Raw genomic sequence first — 7222 nt, forward strand, 5'->3', positions numbered from 1 at the left:
ATGTCTGTGGTTTTCCAGATTTCTGTTAAAATATTCGGTTTCAGAGTTACGCGGTCTTAAAATTTTCATACAAATCTTGGAGCCCCTGTAATTTTAAAACTGCATATTTTTAGAATAATCTAAAACACCACAGACACAGATATTAGGGTCTAGAATATGTCTGCAAAATTTCATGGACTTTGCTTGCTTAATATTCAAATGAAATTGGAACTACGATTGTATGAAACGAGTGGCATTCCGAACCAGTGGTAGATGCTTTTGACGATTCGAAAGAACTTGTAAAAGTCTAATTGAATAAAAACATTTTGAATTTTGAATTTTGAATTTTGAGTGGAAACGAGTGACGGAGAGAGCCCTGTTAATACCATCAGTTCCTTAATCTAATTTAAGTCAGCCTATTGGTTAGTGGGATGGAGCTAATACAAAAATGAAATAGACCCATCAACTGGTGTCTAGCCTAAACCATCGAGAACACATCGATGTCTGAAACCAACATCATGCAAATATTTTTCTAACATAGCACACACCGTTATTTCAAACGCCAGAATTCCTAAATTCAATTAAGTACTTATAGCGCCAAAGTGATATACCCATTCATTTAATTATCATCTGGCACATTAATGCAAATCTTAGTGCCAATGCCAAAATATTTACTTTGATTAATTAATCTATTATCGTTAAATGTGATATAAATAGAAATGGCCGAGCAGACTTTGTTTACAAACTGAAAGGGTGGTACAAGGATTGACAAAATTTATTAATGTAGGTAGGTGGCACAGGCAGGAATGTGATTTCCGAATGAAATAAGACTTTTGTCTAGGGGCTCAATTACGATAAAATGACAGCTACAATTTGATGATCGCAATCACCTCTGATTGGCCGACGCTCGCACGCTATTGGCTACAATGCAATGTTGCAACTTGCAACAAGAACGCCATAAATGAAACCAATCAAACAATTGCGATTGTAAGATGCAGGTTTTCAAAATCAACCAGCAAGTGCATATTCAAATTCAAATTCAAATTCAAAATATTTTTATTCAATTAGACTTTTACAAGTTCTTTTGAATCGTCAAAAGCATCTACCACTGGTTCGGAATGCCTTTCCTACGAGAAGAACCAGCAAGAAACTCGGCGGTTGCTCTTTTCAAAGATTTGATATACAATATTATGCCATGTATATTGAAAATAATTTGCAAATTGTTAGAAATCTTACCCACATGCTAAGGTGAATCGTAGGCAATAGTTGAAAACAAAATAAACTCACGTAATGAGACTTAGATTTCGAATAAATTAATGAAAATAAACTTCGGAAAATGTTTATTTTTGCATTCATTAATACCTACATCTTAAGAAAAACTAGGTGTTAGGTTTATTTCAATTGAACTAACTAATTGAACTAATAAAAATCAATCGGAATATATTATCTATCTTACGTTCTCGCTTTGTGGTAGTTAATAATTTAACTAACAAAACTAATTACTTAATTTCTGATGAAGATAGTTTTTTCAAGTACTACTTCCTCTCCGGAGTTTAGCTTTCATTACGGAAAACTTACCTAATTATTGCAATTGTAACTTACCTAGTAATGAAAATGGATGGTGACTCCGCCTAATATAAATAAGGTAAATTATAGCGGATGATGTATCTAAGTTCTGCTGAAGAAGAATTGATAGTATACGTATTGGAAAATAACAATTTAGTAGAGACAAGATGTGTAGGAAGATAAATTAATTATGCTTTCGATAAGGCCATCGGTAGCAACACAAATGATTCTATATTATACTGAATAGAAAAGTACAAAGTATAAATAAAACCGGCCAAGTGCGAGCCAGGTTCCGTACTCGGGTATTTTTTCCAACATTTTGCATGATAACTCAAAAATTATAATGCATAAAAATAAACAAAAATCTGTTTTAGAATGTACAGGTAAAGTCCTTCCATATGATACCCCACTTGGTATAGTTATTACTATACCAAGTTATATTATATACTATTGTTATAGTTATTATACTTTGAAAATTGAAACACATTTTAATTTTTTTTTTTTTTAATGATGTAACCACAAATTCGCGGTTTTCGGATTTATTCCTGTACTTGTGCTATAAGACCTACCTACCTGCCAAACATGATTCTAGATCAACGGGAACTATCCTAAAGGTTTCTTGACAGACACGACAGACAGACAGACAGATAGACAGGCAAAAAAGTGATACTATAAGGGTTCCGTTTTTCTTTTTGAGATACAGAACCCTAAAAATTGGAAAATAATAATTCAGCAGAGACAAGATATGTAGGAAGGAACGAGGAAGATATAGGTACATATTATGACTTCGATAAGGCCATCGGTAGCAACATAAATGATTTTATTTACTGAATAGAAAAGTACAAAGTATCAGAGCGATACACGTATCAATCGTCAATCTGGCAGCGATTCAGATTGTGCGGTATTCAACTACCTATGTACGTGTATAGTTGCAACATTGAAGTCTCAATGTATCGAGCCAAAACATTAGTTCTTCATGTCTGATTAGCTGCATACTTATTGAAAGTGAAAATATTAATTCACAAACAGTTAGGAGGTGGGTAGGTAGGTATATAACACTGCGCTTTTTTTACCTTAGGTTCCTTAGATTATGAAAGTTGGTGGCCAAGCACCTATATACCCAGTAGGTATACCATACAATTTCTCAATCATTGTTCTCGAATTGCACTATGACTCAACCATATCAAACAGAATAATTATCCTTGTGCCTAATTATAATAATTATTTTATAATTCTTATTGTAAAGGTTCAAATCAAAGCAGTTGTACCTACCTAGTTTAGGTAGGTGCTAGTACGTAGCTACCTACCTACGAGCATCTCCTTTTATTTGACGGACACCATAGACGTTGTACTTTAATTAGGATGTGATGGCGAGTATTTATAGGTCTGTTAATGACGGCAAAATTATTACTTAGTACATCCATGGTTGACGGGCAGACCCTAAGTAGACTCGGGGGTGGTCGCAGATATTACTTCGCTCGATCAATTAATTTCATTCTATGATAACATTTTCCATTTAGGATGTCACACTGTCTAGCTACCGCCATGAAAAACCGATGGGCTACATTATTATCATAGGTAACAGACGTTAACCGATAACTTGTATGATCTTAATACATTTAGCTGATAGTTGATAGAATGTGAAATGCAACTAAATAGGTGAATCATCGTTATTCCTAGGTATCATATAATTATGAAGCATCCTACCTAGAAATGTGATTTTATTCATCATTCAACAAACGGAAAACAGTTCAAACTGTCGGCGTATTTCACTGTTCCGTGAATAATTTTCCACTAGATCACTACAGGTTTTATTAACCACTGCCACGTCCATGACGTCGGCTAACCTCGATTTTGGCACTGCCAATGCTCATTGGGCGAAGCTCTACGGACGCGTATGCCAAACCCATACAATTCAAGGTCATATTGTGCTGCAATTTGAGGGGTAAACAAATTATTATCTGTAGCTATAAGTGGGTAAATAAAATCAATGATATACCTATTTATATGTATCCTTTGGGCGAAATAAGATGATTAACGGTACAGTTGCACAGAAACCAATCACTCTTTTCAACTTATGACGCGATTCTAAAAAAAAAAGAATTGGACGAATTGAGAACCTCCTCTTTTTTTCGAAGTCGGTTAGTAATTTATCAAGTCAATGCCAAAAAAAATCCATACCCATGAAATTCTTGAAATAAAATTGGAGTCTGAATCACAAGAAATTGGATGAAATAGATCAGCTACAGGACTACAAAAATCTTGTAGCCTGACTTGAAAAAATAAGCGAATTTTTTTTTTCATGGGGAAATCCGTCTTGAATACCATCACGCCCATGGATGTATATTGTACATATAGGTTAGATTATATTGGTCCTAGTAGTTCCAGGGCAGAGTAAGTAGAATATGGTCGGGAAGGTACGAAGTACTTTTACCGAGTAAAATCACGTTCCACGCGTTCGCCTAATGGTTAATCTACGGGACCAGCCTCTTTCGTGAGACCTATCCAGCGGCGCTGGCTGGGGCAGGTCTTCCTCTGGCATCAATAAGGTGTCCCTAGTCCCAAGACCTAGTCATCTCCAGAAAATAACTGGATACTGTCTCAAAATCGAGAACATTTTAGATCAAAAGATTACAGAGCAGATCACTTGACTGCTTTTTTGCCATAAGAACATTAGAAAATAAAAGCAATGCACAACGAAACCGTAATAAAACAAAAATATCGGTAGCTACTCGCCATCGTGTCCCATAAATTATGTTAAATCCAATTTCTTTGCAAACTTAAACCTTTGAACCTTGAAATTCGGTAATAGTAGTCGAGCACGCAGAGGAAGGCAGCCTAAATTCATTGCATGCAACACGCAAATAGTAAAATTGACATTACCTTGAACTGCAAGCGAGTAGCGAGCAAGAACCGTGACGTCGCTGACTCGTCAGATCCAGTCGACTGGAAATTAATGAACCACTGAACACATTAATAAAATATGGCTCGAGGAATTTTAAGGCGATGTTTGATAAACGCGACAGATGACTAACAAGACAAATTAAGGCTCACGATAAACCCATCGCCAGCTTACTATAGAACATGGGTCTTCCTCTTCTCCAAATGGGAAGGGTTTTGGCCATAGATCACCACGCTGGCCAAGTGTGGATTGGCAGACTTCACACACCTTTGAGAACATTATGGAGAACTTTCAGGCATGCACGTTTCCTCACGATGATATCCTTCAAAGTTAGAGATGCGTGCCCTAAATCGAACCGCACTGCAGCCGGGCCGATTCTCCTTTTAGGCTAGCACCGCTATTTCTCAGCCATTATCAAGTATCTCCCACGACCTACAGACTCTCAGTTCGGGCCAAAGAGTAGGCATAGGTACTTGTTCAAAAACATGGCAACCTCTTTCATGGGTAACCTTTAGGAAGATCTTGGGAATGCGTCCAAAATCAACAAACAATTCCTACTTGTCTTGCTCTAAAAAAGCTTCATTTAAAGCTTCATGAATATAAACGAGCATTATTATAGGAAGCAATTTTGATCATTCGCTCTTCGATGCCATCCAATCCATAAGCAATTTCCGACAATCATTTCCACTTTGATTACCAACAAAAGTAATATAGGCCTTGAATATCAGCATTGACATTGGCCGCAGCAGAACGAATAGCGAGCAAACGGGGCAAGGTCGCACGGGCATCCGCTAAGAATTGATCCGTCGCACCCCCGCGCGTTGCATAACCCGAGTTACGTAACCAACTCTACATGAAAGGCTGTAGTAGGTAGCACTAGTACTACTAGCACGTTTATAGAAGCAGGGCCGGATTAAGGCATGTAGATGCCCCTAAGCAAAGCGAATAGCGTTAAACGGGGTAAGGTCGCAAGGGCATCCGCTGAGGACTGATCCGTCATACCCCCACGCGTTGCATATTGTGGGTTACGTAACCAGCTCTACATGAAAGGCTGTAGTAGGTAGCACTACTACTAGCACGTTTATAGAAACAGGGCCGGACTAAGGCCTGTAAATGCCCCTAAGTAGAACGAATAGCGTTAAACGGGGTAAGGTCGCAAGGGCATCCGCTGAGGACTGATCCGTCATACCCCCACGCGTTGCATATTCTGGGTTACATAACTAGCCCTACATGAAAGGCTGTAGTAGGTAACACTAGTACTACTAGCACGTTTATAGAAGCAGGGCCGGACTAAGGCCTGTAAATGCCCCTAAGTAGAACGAATAGCGTTAAAGGGGGTCAGGTCGTACGGGCATCCGCTGGTACCCCCGCGCGTTGTATAACCCAAGTTACGTAACCACATGAAAACTACGTGAAAGACTGTAGTAGGTAGTACTAGCACTATCGGCAAATTTATATAAGCAACGCTGAATTAAGCCATGTAAAAGTCCATAGTAGGCAATACAAGCTGTGAGGCTTCTGACCCATCTCAATCTAATCTACCATTTCAATTCAAGTCTTTAAACTTTTTGTGACTAGCAACCGCCCACGACTTCACTCGGCGACGGCGACAACAAATTCCCTATTCCATCCCGTGGGAATTTCAAAAACTTCAGCCTTGTCATTATGGCAAAATTTTAGCTTTTAGATGCTGAAGCAATGTATAAATTCATTTTAATTTTCAGTCCGACCAGTTTCAAAACAGTTTTTTCGCTTCGGGTCGGATCCCAGTGTCCACCAGCAATTAATCGCCTACATTGCCTTTATTAGCGACATTCCTTGTTAGCCTATATTTTGGATAATGCGGCACTGTGTAGAGGGAATTTTTCAGTGCACAATTTTGTTTCGAAAGTGGCTTCTCTTTTTTTTTTCAATCTCTACACGAAAGCAGAATACAACCAAAATAATATAATACTAGCGATCCGCCCCGGCTTCGTAGGTGTATCTTATTACAATTTCCGTAGGTATCTCTAATTTAAAAATATATAGCCTATGTCACTCAGGATTAATGTAGCTTTCTCTTGGTGAAAGAATTTTCAAAATCGGTTCAGTAGTTACTACTTCCTACGAACAAACTTTCAAACTTCACCTGTTTATAATAATATTATTAGTACTGTAGTATATTAGGATAGATTTTATTATTATAAGAAAAGTGTACTTACCTATTTCAGCTTCGCACAAAGGTTGTAAAGTAGTAGTAGGTACCTAGCATGTTTGTAATCTGAATGTTCAGTGTGCGACAAAAAAGTTGATTCTTTAGACACTTGTTTAGATATTATCATTACACGAAAGACCGTATCAGAAGACAGTACTTACCTAGCATAATATTTTGTAAATGGGATTTTCAGTGCATATTTTTTTTAAAGCTGTTTGTTTTGATGTCATGCAACCATCTTATACACGAAAGCACAACGAATGACATTGGTAGTAGCATTAGTAAAAGGGTATTTTTACTGCACAATTTCTTTGGAAAGTTGTTTCCGAGTTGTTTCCAGATGTAAATGTTTTCATTTCAATGCCAGGTTTTGAAATACCTAGGCAGTTTTGTAAAATGGAAATTCGAGTGTTTAGAAAAGGGGAAAGTTAGGACGCATGTGTACAATACGGGTTGCATACAACTTTTCCATTAGAATACGAGTAGAAGAGAAACGATGATGAAAAGATTCTAATGATTTTAGGCTCATTTCGCTCCACGAAATAAGTATCAAATCATTAGAAGAGAAAAGTTTTTAATTC

The sequence above is a fragment of the Maniola jurtina genome, chromosome 2 (assembly GCF_905333055.1).
Source record: "Maniola jurtina chromosome 2, ilManJurt1.1, whole genome shotgun sequence".
NCBI classification, from domain to species: Eukaryota; Metazoa; Arthropoda; class Insecta; order Lepidoptera; family Nymphalidae; genus Maniola; species Maniola jurtina.